Genomic DNA, 23510 nt, shown 5'->3' with positions numbered 1-23510 from the left:
GGGTTAACCGTGATGGCAACTAGAAAATCACCGTAATAATTATACAGTATTAGTAAAAATATTAAGTACTTTAACATTTTGACAAAACAGAAATACGCGTAGCCAAACTATCTGTTTAATATTTAAATTTTCCATGAAATATATCACTAAATAAACAAAAATGAGTTTCGTGACGGCGCATTTCTAACCATGAAATTTGGCTGAAATGCATTGAAGCTGATTGTAATTACTGGGTAAGCTGACACTATTTTATTTCTTCCTTTGGGGCGGATGAAAAAAAAATTTTTTTATTGATTTTGTGTGTATTCGACAGTAGAAATATCAGAACGAAACGATAAACAAACGATTACTCATACCTGATAATATGTAAATAGTTTATCAAACGTATGATATTTGGAAATAATAAGTAAGTACAGCTGTTGCAATTAACATGAACTCTTTCCTACAAAACATACAACCAATGTATTAAATGTTTAAATAGCTGTTTTAATAAGAAAAATATTAAATTTGATAAAAACCTATGTCTTATCAATAGTGTTCCATCTGTTCATTGTAGTATATTAATATCTCATATTTATGGAAGAGTATTAAACCCCTAGTTATTGCTTAGTTACTTCTAGTTATTAAACAAGCGTAAGTAAATAATGTAATTATATTATATTTATTATATTATACTGGCGCACTATATGCAAGCGGTTTTTGCTTGAAAGCGTAGTAACTAAGTTATCCACTCAGTTTGTGTTGCACCAAATGTGATTTCCAAGAATGCACCATATATTGCTCGGTTACTGCGTCCATTAGCTAGAATATAAAGTAAAATTAGTTCATAAAGTATTTTTACTTTGTACTCGAATCAGTTCCCTATCAAACATATACAATTATATAATGTACCATTTTGGATTGTATATAAACTGAAATCGATTCAACGAGTTCTGAGAGTGATGCACCAGCCACCACTGCCATGTACGTAGTAACAGGTAGGCTCACATGCGGTCAACAGCAGCGTCAACCTAACTTCTTCAGTCTTTTACATTGTTAATAAACGTTTAATCGATTATTTAACCGTAGGATACTTTGTAATAAGCCCCTTAGGAACTGAACCCAGCATATTCTTTATGTAGGTTCTACATTCTACTACATTTTCATCCATGCAAGTGTTCTTTTAGTGAAAAGCCCATTTTCATTTGCGTGGGTCCGTGAATAAAGAAAAGATACGCTCCTTGGCTGACACCAATACTAGAAAATGTATGAAAGGCCTTTGCATTCATCGTATAGTGATGAATTGATATATTAAGTATGAAATAACATTTTTGTTCACTGTAAGGTTTAAGGAAAAATATTTCCAACGAGTAGTGAACTATTAATTATAGAACATAAAGTGAAACATTCAAAGTGGACAAGAAACATAAATTATAAAACAATAAAATGACTGGGAATTGTGGACAGTTTTACAGAATACAAAAATAATTCCAAATGCGGCGCCTTTTTGGACTAAAGCTAGATAAATTTAAGTCGATTGCTTCTACTTTAATGTCATAAAATACTGGACATATCTTTTTTCACATATTCTTAGATATTCCATGAAAATGTTATTCATCTTAAAACGCTACAATTGACTTACGTTACGAATTAAAAATTATATATACGGCCTGAAACTACAGGTTATAGAAATTAGCTATTTAGAGTCTCGATATTTACTGAGTAGAAAAATTGAAATATAAATGGAACAATCTAGCGATTAATTGTGGTTTAATGTGAAATTTTTATCAAGTGTGACATGGTTCTAAGGAATGTTAATTGATACCGGAAATAATGCAATAAATGAAGCCAAATCCTTAAATGTCCTTACCTGTAGAGCAAATTTTAGTGTGGTGATGTAATTAGGGCCGGTTGCACAATCTCGTTAGGACGTCTTTTGATACATCAAAGACTTCGGAGCGTTGGCTACAATTTTGTATCAAATTAAATCTTCTTATTTCAAGTTCTCTTATACCAAATTTTGTGGCTGCAGTTTCATTTTATCATTATACGTTCGTTTGAAATGCGTATCGTGGATAAGTATAACATTTCTAATCGTTTGTCTTGTTTTGAGGAGCAAGATTTGGTACATGGTAGTATAAAAATGAAAAGCAATTATAATATACATTTATTGTTATTTGAAGTGTAGGGTACCAACAAAATAGGAAATAAAAATTTAGAGGGGGAAGCATAATTGACAAACATCCTTATCAAAGTTTAAAAACTATAAAATATTTAATTGAAGACAAAAAAAAATATTTACATAAAATTTTCTTTATTAAACACTATTATTAGTTTATGTAAAATGTACCTTTTCACAGAGGATCTTTATGAATTGGTACATAACATGTCATTGATAACTTAAAATGTATTACTTACTTCAATTTAGTTATCATCTACCTCCTTCTGTATTGTTATGGTAATTCAATAATTTTTCTACAATGCGATGTAAAAATACTATACCAACCTGGATTTTTTTAGTATATGAAATTTAGGGTACGATAGCCTAAATTAAACCCATGTGGTTAAACGAAATGTAAACCTAAAACGTTTATTACTTCAGTCATTGTGGGATCAGTTCTCTTGTATAAAAATAGTAATATAGAGCATATAGATTAATAATATAGTAATATTTACTCATGAGAAAGCGTCTGCTACATATAACAATATGAAATTAGTGGAAGTATATTAGCTTATTAAAAACATAATAATAGGTAACTTCCTGGTAAAGACAGTCAAAACAGCCTAAACTATTAGAAAATAACTACGTGGTTCGAATAAAGTAAAAGATCTCATTGATTTCAAGGGTCAGTAGCCTGACGTCAGAAAATATTTTTAGTTTCAGTACGTAGCTGCTAAGAAGGCACTTTAAAATACTATTTTAAAAATTATTGTTACGCTTTCATGATTTATCAACGTAATGGCTCACTTAAATTTTAAACGCTGTAATAGACAAATGGGAATCGGTTGAAATATGTATTGGAAAGACTGACCCCCGACTAAGTGCCCCTGCATAATCTGAATGGTGTGCGGTTACAGTGATGGATGATAGGACTGAATGTACAATACCAGCTCTGCTGTTCTGCTGAATGTGCATACTGTAATTGCATGTAACATTGCATCTACTCTGTTTGTGCTGAGTTGTGGTATGTATATTTAAATAGGCAATAGGTGTGTATATAAACAATGCACTTCATTTGCAACTTAATGAATGGTTTTAATCGAGATAAATTTCCATAAATTACAGCAAGATTTGTTGTTTTGCGATATTCTTCTCTGAATTTGGTTAGTAATAATTATTATGAACTGCTTTAAATGTCTTAAATATGTTTATAGGTCTATATTTACAATTTATAGTTACTATTTACAAAATGAATACCAAAGAACTATTTAGATAATTAAATATAATCATTTGCTAAACTGATTAGTGATTCTATTTAAATTAAATTTATTTCAAACAATTTGAAACATGAATTAGGTATATCCATGTCTAATTTTCCACTATGATATCGTATAGCATAATGTCATGGGGGACAGCTCCATCTTCTATGTTGTAAAGGGTCATCAAATTGTAAAATAGAGTTATACGTCTAGTGTTTGGCCATGGGAGCAGGGAGAGCTGTAGACAGGTGTTTCTCCGAGAACATATCCTAACCCTTTCTTCAATTTTAATTTATACTGCATCCGTTTACGCTTAAAATATTGACGTTTTTCTACCCGCAATAAAGTATATTCTACCAGAAATTAAAACATTTTTATTTCACCCCATCATAATATTAATATATTCCGAAAATCAATAGAATATATGGGATCTAAAATATATAATAGATTTCATATTAATTTAAGATCCAGAATATCCCTTTTATCTTTTAAAAGTAAGCTCAAAGAATTCCTCTTAAAAATGTATTGTTATTCTTTATCTAAATATTTTTGTCCCAACCATCCATACCAATAAATCATATACACAGAACTGACATTTTAACTAGTTTAAATTAGTCAGTCAGATATTAATATTACACTGATAATATGAACACTTTTATAAATTACGTATAGCATTTAGTTGTATTATGTATTAAAACTATTTGATCATTAATGCACGTAACCGGATGATGACAGGTTGGAATACAATAGAGACAAAAATGTTAAAGTCTAGAATCCTGTTTTCCTTAAATATTGATAAAACATTCTGCTGGCACTTAATATTAATTTAAAGCTCCTACATTTAACCGCTAGTAACAAAAAAGCAAGTATCCCACTACTATTTAATCTATCAACCATGTTAGCTACCATACAACGCAAAATTAACAGAACTACAAACAATTCTCTATAACTTTGCATCAATTTGATGCGTAGCTTGATTTTTCAAATTATATCTGAAGATCAGTTCCAGCTTGTCGATTTTCCTACTGCCCGATAGATAAACACATAACAATAGCCATTGTAAAGTTTGCTATGCTACAAATTATGTTGGCTAGTGACCAGTACTTAACGGAGCTAGTACCGATTTGTTTAACAACTTTGTTAGCCAAGATAGTTTGCACTTATCAAGATAGTTTTTGCGTCCCATTCTACTTATTTTTTTTTATAAGTGGTAGTTTTTTTTATCATATCATTTGTTATAAGTGTTTATAACTATATGTAATTGACTCACATCACATTATTTACGTGGAAGGCGAATAACGCTGCTAATACAGTTCTTTTAATCTTCTTGAAAAATTTATACATTTTATACATATATTTAATCTTTACGGTGCTAAGCATCGAACATATTACATATTAATGGTTTATTTGAAAACATTTAAAAAGGACAAATTGTATTATGGAAAGAGAGACAAATTTATAATATACAGTTAATAAAATACATAATAAAACGTAGAAGAAATACAATAGCGGTAAATATAGTTATTGGAAACAGTGATATTTTTTACGTCTTCAGTATTCTCTGTGGTAGTTTTTCGTGTGCCAGAGAACTCAACTGAGTATTTTGTGTCAAAGGATAATTGTGACATTTAAGAGCCGATACGAACGAGATGTAAAAAAACTTAAAACAGTTACTTTTGTGTACGAAAAAGCATATTGTATTTAACGTACAGTGATTACCAGGCAAAGCGTCAATACTTAAGTCATTGTTCTTTTTTGTAAAATTAATTATACTCGTAATCATTTTTAAATATATATATATATATATATATATAGACCAAACCATTAGGGAAAAGTAAGTCTTTTCATACATTTCAAACGATATTATCTTAACAAATTTGTAAACAGTATGACTGATTTGGAGAACAGCATAGGTTTCATGATACAATAAACCATTGCATAGTTACGAAATAATGGTATTTAATTTTATTGTTTATTTTATTTTTTTAATGTATATTTGAACATAAAGTATCAGCGCAACTTAAACTTTTAGATATGCAGCTGATAAGATATTATATACAAAAAGTAACTTTGCTGCTCCGCGGGACTCGAACCCGGATCTCTCTCACTTGCCGGGTGAATTTGCTACCATTATGGTACAAGTACTATTTGTGATTCAATGTTTATTGAAAAATTAAATAAGGCTATTGCCATTCATACACATTTGATTAATGTAAACAAAAGCCGTTTGACAGGTAATTTGGTCTTCCAACCATATGTAAGTTATAGTTATTTAAACGCATATGTGACAGATACGGCCAAATACAATATAAATTGAATCGTAAAATGTGAGGGCTCTGTGGTGTAATGGTAGCACATTCACCCAGCAAGTGAGAGATCCGGGTTCGAGTCCCGGCAGAGCAAGTAATAATAATAATAATAATAAATTCTTTTATTGCATTTGTTACAATTTTACAATTGTGTTGCAAGCGTCATATTCTTCCTAGCCATTCATCACACATTGAAGCTCACTCAAACATAAATACATCTCTCAACAATCATGCAAACAAATCACACTCTCAACACCAGAATATCGGGTAGGGGGTTACTAATTGTCCCAGCGTATTGAAAAAACTCCTCAATAGTGTAAAAAGGCACTAGACACCAATAGATGCTTTAAAAGAGTCTTGAAAAAGATTCAGGTTTTGATTTTTGATGCATTCAGGAGAGGCAATTGATTACTTTGACCACCAATTTGAGATGGCAGCCGTTCAAAGGCTGTACTTCTGTGTGGTTTGAATTCTGTAGTTGTCCCTACCTCTAGTATCATATGAGTGAACATCCCTGCCTTGAGTCAAAGTGCACCTTGACCTGCAGTACAGAGCGACCTCCAAGATTATAGAGGGAGGGTAAAGTCAATAATCTAAGCTCCCTAAATGCTTCTCTACATGACTCTTCTTGTTTTCAATTTCAAGATGGTTCTGACAGCTCTTTTCTGAAGTCTAAATACCCTTTCCAGCTTGTATTTAGAGCAGCTACCCCAAAGTCTGATTCCGTACTCCAAGTGAGTATGGACCAAGCCAAAATAGGCTGTTCTTAAGAGTTCAAGGGAAGCAGAATTGTGCCTAGGTTTACGCAAAGCATAAATGCCTGAATTAACTCTAGAAGCAAACGCTGTCAATGTGACCGTTCCAAGTCAACTCCTTGTCAAGATGTATTCCAAGGAACTTTGTGGAAGATGTTTTCTTCAATGAGTTCATCATCCACCATCACAGTGATTTTGTTTTGTTCATTGCGCTGCTGAAAACAAAATTTGATGAAATTTGACTTTGAATTGTTTGCTTTGCAAGTTCATTTCATTGAAATGTTGAATGCAAAGATTTAGATCACAAGAAATGATTTTGAGTTCTAATTCAGCAGCTGATTTTGCCTTTACAACAAATAGTCGTGTCATCAGCGTACTGAATCACTTTACCATGCTGGATAGATGATTTCAGTCCGTTGACATAGAGATTAAAAAGAACTGGGCCAAGAATTGATCCCTGGGGAACACCTTGGGTTTACTTGTGTTTTGTCTGACAGGACATTCTCGATCTGTACACACTGGACCCTGTCACTGAGATAAGACATGACCCATTTGTGCGGCAAAACCTCGAATGCCGCATTCCTCTAACTGGTGCAGCAGTGTCGCATGGTTGCACACAGTCAAAGGCTTTGGAGAGGTCAAGAAATATGCTGAGCACATGTTCTCTTCTCTCCAACCCATCGACAACGAGTTCAACAAGGGTTTGTGACTGCATCGACTGTTTGATCTGTTTTTTTCTGAATCCATATTGTTCTGGATCAAGAATTTCAAATCTTGAGAGGAAAGTTTCCAGTCGTTGCCAAAAATATTTTTTCAAAGACTTTACTGATGGCAGGCAAAACAGAAAATTGGACGATAATTGCTAGTCACACAAGGATCGTCCTTTTTGAGAATCGGAATGATTTTCGCAATTTTTAGTTTGTCTGGAAAGGTGCCTGTTTCAAATGAAAAAATTGATCAGTTTGGTCAATGGTGCCAGCAATTGCTTGGAGCATTGTTTAAACTAACCATGACGATACTCCTTGGAATGTCACAGGACTTTTTCGCCTTGAGACTCCGCAAGACGCGAGCCACCTCCCCCTCACTCACAGGGGCCAAAGCCATGGACGTCATCGGCCGCCGGGAAACTCTTACGCGGGAGATAGGTCCCTCGGTGCCTCCGCCCATCACAGTCCATCAAATCGTAAATAACGACTGAATAATCCAGCAACCACCGAGGGATCCTCTACTTTTGTATCGTTGTCGATAATTTTGATTTTGTTGGGTTTTTTAGAAAGGTTTGATGCATTATTAATAATTGACCAGGCCGTTTTAGAAAAGTTGTCACATGTTTTTAAGGTTTTTTTTCAATGTCATAGGCCTTTGCGGCTTTAATTACTCTTCTATACACTCTTCTGTAATTTCGGAAAAAAACTTTAAAATTTTCATTTTCAATGCATATATAGAATAGAGTGATAGAACCTGATTTTTTCTCTGGATATCTGAATACCTGGTGTAATCTATGATGTTTTTTTGAAATTTTGAAACCTTTTTGATTTTTTGAAAGGGCATGAACTGTTCAGATAAAATAAGAAACGTTCGTTGAACGCATTGAACATCCCATTCGCATCACGGAAATGATCCAGAAATGTCCAGGATTCACCCCCGATAAAACTCCTGAGCTGTTCAATGTTCTGCTGTCGAGTTACTCTTAAGAATTTTTGGAACCTGGCCCTCGACATCCGGGAACACCCAATGACCTCGACCATCTGAGCGCGGTGGTCCGAGATGGCGGCATTAAGCACGGAAAACTCTGACTTGTGAAATGTTAGTGACAACATTGTCGATGGCTGTACTCGTCGTGCCAGATACACGAGTTGGGGGAGTTCACTGACCAGATCAAGCCAAATGGAGTCAATAAATCGCGGAACCGCTGGGTAAGGGGGTGGGTATGATCTAGCACGTTGTGTTAAAGTCCCCCAAAATAAAGAATTTTGTTTGAGATGTGTTGAGGAAATTTAAAAGAATTTCAAGTTTTTTCAAAAAAAACATCAACACAACCATTGGGTGACCGGGTACAACCCAAAGACCAAGATTTTCCCGAACTAAATTTTGTTTTTATTTTTATTCCTTCAACCTCAAAGGTCAGTTCACAGCTGTAACCGACTTTGATCGGTTGAAAAGTAATTGAACGTCTAGTAAAGATTGCTACACCACCCCCTTTGGACGTGTTTCGGCAAAAAGAACCGGCCAATTCAAAGTTGTTGATTTTGAAAAACTTTATGTTTTCTTTAGTGAAGCCATGCTCCGAGATTATAAATATATCTGGCGCAAGTTCTTCACAAAAGAGTGTCAGCTCATCAACCTTGTTGGTAGCAATTTGAGCATTAAGATGAATCAGTTTAAAAGTTTCATTTTTGAATTTTGAAAATTTTGATGTTGTTGATTTGGAATTTTGACTGATTGAATTTAAACCGTATTCTGGTGCCCCTATCCTACTTTCACCTCTGTCAGTAAACAATAGTTTTTTTTGACATATGCCATTGGTGGTAAGCTCCTGAGCGGCGGTCTCGGAGTAGGCACCGACAGGGTGGGGCCCCGGTGCAGTGAAAAGGAGGCTGCGTAGACGATGTACTGTCCAGAGGCAGCAGCAGGAAGGCAGGGCGGAGAGGAATGAGACGCACAGGCAGGGGCGGCGGCAGCAGGCGAGGCCGGGAGACGCGCGGCAAATAACCGAGCACAGCGATGGAGACTCTCCAACACCAAATCAGCCAACAGCCGCTTACCAGGCAGACGCAAGTGCATTCCGTGGCGAGTGAACCACCGTCTTCCAATCAAATTGAAGTTTAGGAGCTCCACCCCCTCATGTCGAATAGACAGCTCCTCGATGATGTAAAAGTTGACCAAGTCAATTCGCTGGTTATCACGGGGTGGTCTTCAGGGAGATCATGCCGGTGTGGAACCGTGGAAACGATAACGGCCGATGAGCTGAGACGAGCACTTAATTTGTCGCTCGAGATGTTCGAGGATGTTGTCGGACTTGTCAGCAGCGACATCATTATTTTGTTCCAGCAAACAGAATGCAGCAGCTCTCAGGCGGAGGCAGATCACCAGAAGTCACCGTCAGAAGCCCGGCCCCCCGCCTGCAGGTGCCACTCACCCTCGTCGCCGGGTTCACACGTTGTTGAACTAAGCCGGCCAGATGACGAACGTGGCTATCTCTCTCGATGTACACCAATGGAAATGGAAACTGTTTCCTCCTAGCGTCCTCGACATCTTGGGGATGGTTGGTGGGGTGGGTGGTGTCTGCGAGATGTAGCTGAGGGAAAAGGCGGGTCGATTCTAGGGGTATTTTTTGGCGTGATGATTTGCAGATGATTTGTTCGCAGGGTTTGGATTTCTCTTCTTCTTCTTCGACTTCCTCTTGGGTTTTGCTTTTAAACCAATACCCATCCCTCATCCTTTGTGTTGTTATTAAGGGTGTGATTTTCCTCCACAGCTTCCGCCCTGAAACACCCCAGCTCAGCCTCCAGGACCTCAACGGTATTTCTTAAGAACTAGTAAACTAAGTCCCTGGTTTTTCACTGCAGGGCGGCTCCTGACAAACTACAGACGAGCACAGTTCGCACTGTACGGCGCAATCAGTTGTACGGCCACCAGGAGTCTCGGTCAGTGACGAGTTCGCCACAAAGAGTTGATCTGTAAACTGGAGGAGACGCGCGTCAGAACTGGATGGAGTGGTCAAGAATCTGAATCTCTCTCGGCTGTAAGTTGTTCTATACGCCTCTTTAACTCCATGTTTTTCAGCCTCCAGTCCACACGCACAGTGGAAGAGGGCCGGGACGTGGTGTGGTGTTGGGAGACGATTCCTCAAAAGGCGATCTAGCAAGCAGGGTGGGTGACGGACGGCATGACGCCACAGTTGATGTCAGCGTCCCTGTGGGAGTCCCAGAATGTGAGGGCGAACGCGTCGCGGAAGGGCGGGTCGCAACGATCTCAAGCGCGGGTGCGGGCGAACGCGTCGCTGAAGCGCGAGTCACAGCAGTCCGGTGGCGGATGGAGTAGCCGGGGACGTGGAGCCTCATCCTGCGGAGATGTCAGTGCCCTCATAGGTGACAGGTTGAGGACCTGAGTGTTTTACTGTTGACTTTAGCAACGGTTTGTATCTCTCAGAATCTGACTTAATCGTTCGCTCCACAAACTCCTTCCAAGGCAGGGCCAAATAATCTCACCAGATTTCAATGTGTAGCTCTTCTCGGTATTTATGGCCGTTAAGTAAAATGTTTGGCTTTCCATTTTTAGTGAACTCAATATTTAAGCTCATGTCTGCTGTTTTAATATTGATATTTAAAAAATAAATAATAAAAATAAAACGCAATTAAACTCTAATGTATTAATAGTCCATGCAACAAAAAATCTAACAACAACTAAAAACTTTAAAATAAATAACAAGTGATAAAAATTTAAAATGATGTGAGGTAACGTGATGCAAAAAGATAGGTAAGGTACTAGTATTCGATCCGGGAATCTTCGGCTTATTAAACAATGACGCTACCAATGCTACCGCAACTGCAGATAAGATATCAACGCAATATTGTCAAATAAGATAAAGGTCGGCGCTCCGTAATCAATGAAAATAACGTGATTTGTAACTGCTGTCGTCAGGTCTAACCTTGTTAGTGCAGTGATTGGATTACTTGAGGAATATTACTTACTGGGGCAGTACAATATAGTCGGACTCACTGATAAGATTTAGCCACTGATAATAATATCAAAATTAGTCAAAGTTCGTAACTGGAATGAAAATAAACTGCGATAAATTTAATTAAGCTACGGAGCGTCGTGGACAGCGTGTACAACAGTGTAGGACCAGGCCTACCAACCTAAAGTACTTTTTGTGATTCAATGTTTATTGAAAAATTAAATAAGGCTATTGCCATTTATACAAATTTGATGATATATAGTTATAGTTCATATATATATATATATAGTATATATATATATAATATATATATATATAGTTACGTAAATTATCGTTGTGTGTTGCATTATGTAACAGTAATTTCTACATTCAACCCAATTGAAAGTAAATATGTAACCCTGCTCCTGCTGTATTACCAGTAATACTGTATCACCTACACGTAACTTGAGAGTAGGCTACCAACTAATGTTGGTATTGCCTGGTAATCACGAATCAGACATAAAAAGCTACTCACATTCATCACATGTGAGCATTGTTTTCTACTCATTTCCCATCTTGTATCCTGATTACACTGCAAACAATACACATTATTTGAATCGAGCAACAAGACATTCGATTTTTAATATTACGTTGAGTATACCTAGTCATCAAAGAGCAAACGTCAATACCCATGGTACGAATAATGCTATTGCATTCTAACGTGAATATTACTAACCGTTAGGTGCTTAATTTGGCACGCCACTGCAAGTATTTACGATTGGATTGAGGGTAGGTTGTATGCTCCACCATGGGTCCTTAAACAGGCTATCTTCAGGTTTTCTGCAAAATGTTCAGTTTTTAAACTACTTGTGTTACTACATAACATTTTAACATTTAATTTCTTTAATATTTTCTTTATTCTGAGACTTTTTGCTTGCTATCGTGTTAGCAAAAAGGCTTATGTAAACATTCTCTCTACACTCAGTCAAACATGGAGCGAAAAGTAGTTACATCTACCTCCACGTTGCGTATGTATAAATAAAATCTTCAGGTACTTACTATTTTAAGTCACTTTCGAGACATATATTGAAAACAGAAGATATACAATATATATAGCAGCATCAACATGGATAACAGACTTTATTAACGCTTATCTAACAATACATACAAGTTCAATGTAGTTCCTATTCTGTTCATGAGTAAACTGCGTTTAACATATTCAGTTTTTAAGTATTTTTTCTTGGTTAAACACCTTAAATTTTAAAATGGTGCACATTAATACAAATTGAATAAAATAATCAGAAATTTTATTGTTGTGTACAAATATCACGTAATATTCAAATATACGAGTATTTTGGCAGTTATAAAAATTACAATTTTACTAAAAAAGTAAGTGTACAATAACAGGAAATACCTGATAATTTTAAATCGAATATCCAATTTGTGATATGTGGTTCTGATTTATTAAAGCTAATTACCATTGTGTAAAGTGCTGTAATAATAAAATACTGAAACATACGTTACCATTCATACGAATGAAAATAAATCGTAGAACATTACAGTTCATCGCTTCTTGTTTCAAAGCAAAGAAGATTTGTCATTCCCAATCGACTGAGAGACTTCACACTTGTTTCTGTCTCTATCTAGACAAGTACAAACATGTCTGATGTATCAGCTCCGTGTTTGATGGATATCTACAGAACATGACGTGTGAAATGTGTTCCGAGTTTTAGTGAAAAAATACAGGAGGCCTCGGAAAGCGTGCCCCCTCCCAAACTCGGAGCAAATAAAAAAAAAAACAATCACATGCCACTAGTGGGAAGAGACAAAAACGAGACAAGATTTCGAGTACAAGAAATATAATTAGTAGGTGGCAAACATTTCCATGCAAAATACAATTATTGCAGCACCACGGTGCAACCGCGTAACTTAAAAACTAAATAACAACAATAAATATAATTCCAATAATGACAATAACATAATAAATAAGATAATATAATAATAACACAATAAATAGAAATTTGGTCTATAAAATAACATATATCAGGTACGGCAGTAGCAAAATTTTAAACTGGTAATTTTTATGAACTGAGGGGAGGAAAAAGGTTGTAGAATTTCTAGGCCCACTATTTTTGAAAAGTAATTTTGTTTCAAAGTTTTGTAGCCGAAAATTTAAAAAAAAATATATTTAAAGCCAATTTTCGAAGGAGGGCGGGGGCTTAGTTGCCTCCACGAATCCGAATTAAAGATTGAAATCCTCCCCTTCAGGTCATGTAACTAACTAAATAAATTACTGGCTAGGTACTGGCCCTCCTCCAGATCTAACATCTGGCAGCGCGCTCCCTGCACCCCAGTCCTCGCAAGTTGTAATAAGAAGTAAGAAAAAAACATTTCTGATCCAACCTTGTTCCAGAAAGAAATTAATGGGAGCACTACACTTCCGGTTGGATGCCGGTCCAATAGCGCTGGCAGGGGCGCGGGCATTCAGTTGGCTTCAGTGCTGTGGGCAGACTCGCCGCATCAGTCCCGCTGACGGCAACTCACGGGGACCCTATAGAATCCCAACATAACCAGTAGATATTCAGAACAACTTTACTACAACCCGAGAAATAATAAAAAAAAAACTTAATTAATGTTTGCCAAAGTATAATAAAATATTTAAAATTTAACAATTAAAAAAAATAACAATCTGTAACTAACAGTACCTTTTAAGTATCAGAAGACTATTTTCCCAAAAATACCTCAAGACACCCAAGTATTATAAGATACTACTTGGTGACAATATTAAATATTACAAACCAAACAAATTTTCAAATATATAAACATTTACTTATAGGCTAGAACAGCCATACTAAATGATTAAGCGATGATAACAATTACTTGTAACTATAATTTCGCTGGATTTTAATCATTCTATTATAATATTATAATAATTTACATTTTGCTATTAAATATTAATTGTAAGGTAGGCCTAATAATAATTATATAATTTTACAAATAATAACAATACATTATTTCCCAAATAACAATAATTAAATTCTAATCAGTTCACGCTACTATAAAGGCAATAATTTAAATAATAAAATTGAAATCATGGATGTTGCCACCCAAATTTGCAAACGCAACACAAAACACGAGGGTAACAAAAAATTTTGCAAAATCTGTACCGTCTCGCTTACACTAAAAAAGACAAAGTGTGTACACGGAATAAATAATTTCCGTTCGCCAAACGGATCAGTTAGAAAGCACTAGAGCAAAAATAAAAACTTAACTTGCAAAGTAAATAAATTAACAAATTTTAGAATGTACGAAAGACAGGAACAGAACACTTTGCGACACGAACACGTACACGAGGAACACAAGTTACAAAAATATATATAAATTACTTATAACTAATCTACGATAATATATGTCTGGGTGGGAGAGAAAAACCGCCAACTAAAATAAGTTAAGAGAGTGCAAAAGAACATTTACCTGCCGAAAGTTCGGAGAATTAGCCAGCCATGTGGAACGGGACGAGCAGCGAACAGACAGCAAACGCAGTTAGCATCTCCGAACGTGTCTCCGAAACAGAAGTCTGGACCGCTCCGAACAGTAGCCCGGTGCCGGTGCCGGTGAACAGCTGGTCGGTAAACTAGTCAAGGTCAACCAGCTGACCTCAACCAATCAGTCCAACCAGGCAGAAAATCAATACTTGGACGGAGAGACTCCCCCACCGACTGACAAGAGTGGCCGAGGTGGGAAAATAATAGACAAAAAATAAATTGCCCAAACTGAAGCCCCGGCTCAACCTCCGCCCCACTAAAAAGGGTGCAACCCCAAACAAAACCTCTCCCCCACTGAAAGAAGAACCAACAAGCTCTGGCACAGGATACGGGAAGTCGAGAACCCTAACAGGAAAACGAAGTCCTGAGCAGGAGGCAGACAAAACACGGTCCTCCTGAAAAATTTTTGAGAGGCGCCTCTCTTGGGAGAAAGAAGAAAACAGAAAGAGAGTAAAAACGACACCACAGAGAAAACCAGGGGTGATCAGTCCCCGGACACCCCCGCAGCCGCAGCCGCACCAGTATCCAGAGCATGACCAGAGGTATCACCACGGAAGGCCTTCAGATGAGAAACATGGGGCCTTCCGCCACAACCTCCCCGATACGGGATCAACCAACTCGAGCAGTAACTGGGGAGGAGAAAACGAAGAATCCGGTGGGGACCTGTCCACCGATAGCAAAGTTTGGCTGCCCGTTTATCCACGGCCGAACTGACCGGATGGGCCTTACAAAAGACAAGATCCCCCACCTGGAAGGGGTTTAGCAATACGTCCCTTATTGGAATTTTCTCCTCACCCTTTCCCTAGGAACTGGTAGGAGCTTAACCCTGACTGCTTCCCAAGTGTCACTCACATTGGGAGTAAACCAGGCACTGGTAGAAAGACTATCCAGACTCCAGAGATTAGACAAGGGATCAGAAGGAGGACGACTAAACATGACCTGAAAAAGGCGTGGAATCATGACTTTCGTGAAGAGCAGAATTGAAGGCTAACTGAAGCCAGCTCAGGTTTTCATCCCAGGTAGTTTGTTTCTCAGCGTGATAAGCGATGAGGGCGGCTCTGAGATTGCGGTTGAACCGCTCAGCATGAGAAGGCTGGGGTAGTAAGGAGATGTAGTAACATGTTTGATTCCATGCCCAAAACAGAAGCGATGAAACTCCCTCGACACGAATTGTGTGCCGTTGTCTGAGACGAAGGTGGCGGGCACTCCAAAATTCTGTAGAAGGCGGGACTTGAGTGCCTTGACGGTGAGCGACGCCGTGGCACTCCTAAGAGGAAATCAACCAGCAAAACTTAGAGAAAGCATCCACAGCAACAAGCAGGGAGGTGTTCCCTGACTTGCTACGGGGAAAAGGGTCCCACATAGTCAATGAACACTTTCTCAAGAGGCCGCTCCGCCACCTCGGAGGAAAGAAGTCCTAATTTGGTATTTTGTGCTGGTTTACTGACCGAGCAAAGATGACAAGCTCGTACTCTACCAGCAATGTCTCTGTCCATACTCTTCCAGATGAACTTATCTCTGATTTTAGCGATGGTCTTGTGAATACCTAAATGACCGCCCACGGGAGAAAAGAAACATGAAAGTAGGAAAAGACCATCGGTATGAGGGCACTCGGCAGAACAATCTTGGGACCACCTCCGCGTCGGGCACGACAGCAGAGGACACCCTTGGACAAGAAGTAAGGAGAGTGGGCTACTCCCTCCTGGAGCTCACCAATGATGTTTGACAACTCGGGGTCTTGAAGTTGGTGAGAGCCAAAACTCTCAAAGGCAGCAGGGAAATCCAACATCACAGTCCCACACAACGGTGCTTGAGAATCAACAGGATCGCTGGGTAGATGATACATTCTAGAAAGAGCATCGGCGACGACGTTTTGGGTGCCGCGAATGTGCTGCACCCTGAATTTAAAGGCCGCAATTTTGACAACCCAGCGACCAATCTTCCCGAGTTGTCGAGGATGGGCCAATAGCCAGGAAAGAGCCTGATTGTCAGTTTCCAGCAGAAATTCGGAATGCTCTAGGAACCTCCGAAACTTATCCATGCCGAAAACGACCGCCAGACACTCCAGCTCATAAATAGAAGATTTCTTTTCCTGAAGGGTCAAAGTCCCTAGATGCAAAAGCGATAGGTTGCCGAGCGCCGTCGAATTCTTGAGAAAGCACAGCTCCTACAGCACAGGATGAGGAGTCAGTCTGCAAGATGAAGGGCCTACTAAAGTCCGGTATTCGCAGCACAGGAGGTTGGATAATGGCCTCCCTAAGCAGTTGAAAAGCACGTTCTTGATCTTCACCCCAAACGAACTTTGCGTCTTTCCTTCTTAAGGCGTTCAGAGGGGCGGCCACCTCGGCAAAGTCAGGAATAAACCTACGGTAGAAATTAACCATGCCTATGAATCTGGCAACACCCTTGGCATCCTTCGGAGGAGGGAAATCCCGAATGCCTTGGGTCCTGGCAGGGTCTATAGATACACCCCTAGACGACACGAGGTGACCGAGAAAACGATATTTCAGACTTGGCGTAAGACACCTTCTCCGGATTGACTGTAAGGCCAGCCCTACCCAACCTAACCAAGACCTCCTCAAGATGTTTTAACGTGTTCCGTGAAAGACTCACTGTAGACCAGAAGGTCATCAAGATAATTAAAGACATATCTGAACTTCACATCGTGGAAGATGGAGTCAAGCAACCTAGTTAACGTTTGGGCCCCCACAGCTAGCCCCATAGGCACAGATCGGTACTGATACAAATTCCACGGAACACAGAAGGCCGTGAGAGGACGTGATTCCTTCTTCAACGGAATCTGATGATATGCTTGGTTCAAATCAAATATAGTGAAAAATTTGGCCTTACCGAACCAATCAAAAGCAGAATGGAGATCGGGGAGAGGCACTGAGTCTATTTCAATTTTGGCATTAAGTTTTCTTAGGTCAACCACCATACGATTTTTTCCATTCGGCTTTGGAACCAAGAACGCTGGACTGGCATACGATGAGTTTTGAGGGCTCAATAACTCCTTGATCCAAGAGATCCTTGATGATACCACGCATAACCTCCATCTTTGGAGGAGCCAACTTGTATGGGTGGGAGCGTACTGGCTGAGTGTCAGTCAGACGAATTTCATTATTCAATAAGATGGGTAGAACCGAGCTTGGGTGTGAGGACCTCCGGAAATCTTGAGCAAAGCTCACGGAGAACCCCAGCTTGCTCCTCATCCAAGTGACCGAACGGGTCCCCAGGGGCAGAACCCTCCTCACACTCCACCTCAACAACCTGCGGTGTCGATTTGAAATTATCAGAAAAGGGGACTGACACTCGCCGATTGAATTTGAAATAAGACTGGCCCGCCTGAAGATCCAGCACCAAACCAGTCTTTTGAATAAAATCCGCCCCCAAAATACAATCCATACTCAGGTCCTGGGCCACAAGGAAGCTCCACACCCATGAAAAATATTCAACCTTAAACTTGATTGAAGCCTTCTTCGAAATTGGAAGAGGGGAATTAGAAGCAGTCCAGCAAGTTAAAGAAGACTCCTCGGTGTGCTTCACCAAACCTAACCTTGAAATGGCTTCAAAAAGACGGGAAGAGATGAGGCTACAGGCTGACCCGGAATCAACTAGGGCCTTATGCACTGAGTCTCCCACTAAGATATTGATATAAGGGCACACCGAAGATGCTGTCCTAAGCCGTAGGTTTCCCTTTTTCTGCTAGGCTCATAGTGTCCAAACTATTAATCAAATTTTTCGCACAGGTACTATTTTTTTGAAATTTTTTCTTAGACCTCGGGGGAACTTCAGAGAAAACCCCCCTTTGATCTAGTTTTTTGGACCAGTGCGATATCTCCTAGGACACTCCCGACGAGTATGACCTCGTTCACCACAGGCATAGCAGATGGGTGGATGAAGCCCACCAGAGTGATGTGGCCCATCCACGGGATTCTGTACGGCCGTGACAGCCCTGGAGGGCTGGATGGAACGATGATTGTTCCTCTCCGCCCTCTGCCGGTCAGCAAACTGCACGCTGCGCGAAGCAATGCACAGACGGTCCAGTTCAGAAAAGGTGGAAGGGCGACCAGCAAAAACTAGACGGGACCTCTCTTCAGGATTGAGACCCTCAAGAATGGTGGTGACCACAGTACTTTCGGGGATATTGAGCCTTAACACCCTATCAGTGTCCCTCACCTCGGCCACAAACTTAGCCAAAACTCTCTCCGTTGCCCTGAGGCCTAAAGAATTTCTCCACACGGAGACGTTCCCTCAACTGACCAGGAACAAAGAAATCCAATGCCTCCCTATGAAAATCATCCAGGGTACCACCCCTCTGGAGAACTCGAACCAGACAGTCACCCAAAGGTGGCCTACAAAACGGAGAGATGACATGCAGGAAGCTCGCTCCCTGAAGACCAGGCAAGTCATGCAGTCGCAGGATCTCAGAAAGAAACCGCAGCAAAGCTTCAGTATCTAGACCATCCACCGTTGGTAGTCGCTGCAGCAACGGGGTAAGTGGGTTTGGAAGCTTGTGATACTGAACAAAGGATCCCGTCATCACAGTCCCCAGTCCTCCAGATCCAGCAGGCATTTGGGTCACAGGCCCCCGGGCCCCGTCCACACCAGACACCTCCGCAACGACTGATCCAGGGATCTGGCCTTCACCCTTAACAGCCGCAGCAGAGTCAACCGCAGACACAGTTTTTTCAGGAGCCTTTGCCCCCTCGTCCCTCTCGAGTACAGTCAGCAGGCCGTCCACCAAGGTGATGCGTTCCTCCAACCACTCCCTATCACCAGAACTGGTAAGCTTGGATCTAAGTAGCGACAGCCTCATATGTAGATGGGTAAGCCGGGACAAATACCTAGCCCTCTCTCGGCCAGTAGGCGGCGACTCCAACCAGTCCTCCTGACTATTTTCAAAAGTCTCCAACTTAGCCTCCAAAATGGGCCTCTGTTTCTGGAACGTCAAATCCCTAGGCCAAGTCGTGTCCAGGTCCATATTATCCCGCAGTTGCTTCCGCATGGACTCGCAGTCGGAACCCGGAGTAAGCCCACGAGCCAACAACTCAAAATGGAGATCCTCCTTCAACAAGTATTCAGGCACCAGAGAGACAGGCATGATAAATAAATAAATGACACAGACTAACAAGTAACACACACTGACTCGAAGTCAACGACTAACAAAGCAATAACTAAGGCGACAAGTGAATAACTTAGTGAGACAACACTCTCAGCAGGGTCCCCAGAATTCCTGCCGTCCACGAAACACGTCAGCGAATCCAAAATACCACAGCAAAACACTACGCCGTACCAGAACAAAATCAGAAAAAAAACAACGAAGACAAGATATAACAAAAACACACAAGTAACAAGAATCCGAAAATAATTAAGTTCACACACTTCCTGTAAGTCAGCGAAAAATAGCTCAGCGAGACGGCACAGGCGCAGGAAGTGACAAACTAACTTCAAACTCCTCCCTCTCACCACCAGTGGCAAAACAAAAACCCCGGGCCCGCAGAGGGTTAAAAACACGTAACCACGCTCTGCTACCATTTTGTTCCGAGTTAGTGAAAAAATACAGGAGGCCTCGGAAGCGTGCCCCTCCCAAACTCGGAGCAAATCAAAAAAAAAACAATCACATGCCACTAGTGGGAAGAGACAAAAACGAGACAAGATTTCGAGTACAAGAAATATAATTAGTAGGTGGCAAACATTTCCATGCAAAATACAATTATGCAGCACCACGGTGCACCGCGTAACTTAAAAACTAAATAACAACAATAAATATAATTCCAATAATGACAATAACATAATAAATAAATAATATAATAATAACACAATAAATAGAAATTTGGTCTATAAATAACATATATCAGGTACGGCAGTAGCAAAATTTTAACTGGTAATTTTTATGAACTGAGGGGAGGAAAAAGGTTGTAGAATTTCTAGGCCCACTATTTTTGAAAAGTAATTTTGTTTCAAGTTTGTAGCCGAAATTTAAAAAAAATAATATTTAAAGCCAATTTTCGAAGGAGGCGGGGGCTTAGTTGCCTCCACGAATCCGAATTAAAGATGAAATCCTCCCCTTCAGGTCATGTAACTAACTAAATAAATACTGGCTAGGTACTGGCCCTCCTCCAGATCTAACATCTGGCAGCGCTCCCTGCACCCCAGTCCTCGCAAGTTGTATAAGAAGTAAAAAACATTTCTGATCCAACCTTGTTCCAGAAGAAATTAATGGGAGCACTACACTCCGGTTGGATGCCGGTCCAATAGCGCTGGCAGGGCGCGGGCATTCAGTTGGCTTCAGTGCTGTGGGCAGACTCGCCGCATCAGTCCCGCTGACGGCACTCACGGGGACCCTATAGAATCCCAACATAACCAGTAGATATTCAGAACAACTTTACTACAACCCGAGAAATAATAAAAACTTAATTATGTTTGCCAAAGTATAATAAAATATTTAAAATTTAACAATTAAAAAAAATAACAATCTGTAACTAACAGTACCTTTTAAGTATCAGAAGACTATTTTCCAAAAATACCTCAAGACACCAAGTATTATAAGATACTACTTGGTGACAATATTAAATATTACAAACCAAACAAATTTTCAAATATATAAACATTTACTTATAGGCTAGAACAGCCATACTAAATGATTAAGCGTGATAACAATTACTTGTAACTATAATTCGCTGGATTTTAATCATTCTATTATAATATTATAATAATTTACATTTTGCTATTAAATATTAATTGTAAGGTAGGCCTAATAATAATTATATAATTTACAAATAATAACAATACATTATTTCCCAAATAACAATAATTAAATTCTAATCAGTTCACGCTACTATAAAGGCAATAATTAAATAATAAAATTGAAATCATGGATGTTGCCACCCAAATTTGCACGCAACACAAAACACGAGGTAACAAAAAATTTGCAAAATCTGTACCGTCTCGCTTACACTAAAAAAGACAAAGTGTGTACACGGAATAAATAATTTCCGTTCGCCAAACGGATCAGTTAGAAAGCACTAGAGCAAAAATAAAAACTTAACTTGCAAAGTAAATAAATTAACAAATTTTAGAATGTACGAAAGACAGGAACGAACACTTTGCGACACGAACACGTACACGAGGAACACAAGTTACAAAAATATATATAAATTACTTATAACTAATCTACGATAATATATGTCTGGGTGGGAGAGAAAAACCGCCAACTAAATAAGTTAAGAGAGTGCAAAAGAACATTTACCTGCCGAAAGTCGGAGAATTAGCCAGCCATGTGGAACGGGACGAGCAGCGAACAGACAGCAAACGCAGTAGCATCTCCGAACGTGTCTCCGAACAGTCTGACCGCTCCGAACAGTAGCCGGTGCCGGTGCCGGTGAACAGCTGGTCGGTAAACTAGTCAAGGTCAACCAGCTGACCTCAACCAATCAGTCCAACCAGGCAGAAAATCAATACTTGACGGAGAGACTCCCCCACCGACTGACAAGAGTGGCCGAGGTGGGAAAATAATAGACAAAAAATAAATTGCCCAAACTGAGCCCCGGCTCACTATGAATGCCGCTACGTTTTATCAGTTGTATACTAACAAGAGCGGCCACTTTTTCTCAACACATGGATCTAGGACTCTGCCGTTCTATAATTGTTATTTGGGTTTTGTCAGCAATGCAGGTGGTAATGTTGAGTATTTAATATGTATTAAAAGTAAATGTTACACAAGTTCTTCTGCTTCAGTTGTAGTCGGAAATATGGATACATATTAAATGAAGTGTATCGAACATATTTTAGTGATTGGAATATATGATTAATTCGTTGAAAATAAGCGAACCGTAAAGATTGTATCAAGTTTTGTTAAATTATTTTGCCGTAGTGATATTAATGGAATATTTTAGGGATAAATTGAATTTACTTCATACGTTTATGGCATTAGAAAACTCGTCATTTAATAATCTTAACATGCATGGTATTGTCTTTGAAAAAGTACAATACTCACTCTTGTCTGATTATACGAGAAATATAGAAATGTATATGTATACTAGTTTTAAACCGTAACGGTGACAATAGAACAAAGAAATTGTTAAATTGTAGAAAAATTTGATGTTGGAGAGGGGACGAAGCGTATAATATGGAAATAATGGGCATAAATAAAGTAAAATATTGTAATAACACAACGTTAACTTGTAACACTTTAGAACTAAAGACAATCACGATATCACGCTGGTGTGCATAACCTGTTTTAAATTTTCTTCCTCATTACATTTCCCAGAAATATTTCTGTCACAAAGCCACAAGCTACTTAACCTAGATGAGGAACCATTTAGATGCATTGAACTGTACTTTCTTCATAGCTTTCAGATTGTTTCAAATCAAAGCATTTATTACTAGTATTATATTTATGCTATATTCGTCTTTATTGTAAAAAAGTCGCTTTTCGTATATAAAGGTTTTTACCTAATGGTCATTTTTAACTAGAATTATTCTAGTTTTTTAAAATATAATAGCATCTTTCAATATTTGATAATAGTAATATATATAATATATAAATAGGACAAATATCATTTACGAATGCCTACATTGCTTATTTTGGATAAAATAAACACGATATAGACTATATCATTAAACCTTTTCCCATAGTTAATTAACGAAATTTCCACTTCAGTATTTATGCAAGAATTTGTCAATTGCAGTTAAATACAAGCACTAGTCCATCGATATTTGACCATGGATAGACTATTAGATGGATGATATAACTATTTCATTATAACAAATAAGTATTATAAAACACAAAGCAATTAAAGTTAAACTGCAGTATGACAGTGAATAAAATAAATACAAT

General features: G+C 38.8%; 1 non-coding gene across 1 annotated transcript; it reads left to right on the top strand.

Moving 5' to 3' along the window:
• The first annotated feature begins 5731 nt into the window (after nucleotides 1–5731).
• Trnaa-agc lies at nucleotides 5732–5802 on the top strand. Its single transcript has one exon. It is a non-coding gene; the product is annotated as a tRNA-Ala (tRNA).
• Nucleotides 5803–23510: the final 17708 nt, after the last annotated feature.

The sequence above is a fragment of the Homalodisca vitripennis genome, unplaced genomic scaffold (genome assembly GCF_021130785.1).
Source record: "Homalodisca vitripennis isolate AUS2020 unplaced genomic scaffold, UT_GWSS_2.1 ScUCBcl_6068;HRSCAF=13109, whole genome shotgun sequence".
Classification (NCBI taxonomy): Eukaryota; Metazoa; Arthropoda; class Insecta; order Hemiptera; family Cicadellidae; genus Homalodisca; species Homalodisca vitripennis.
The sequence above is the reverse complement of the archived record's forward strand: the minus strand, read 5'-3'. Positions and strand labels throughout refer to the sequence as shown.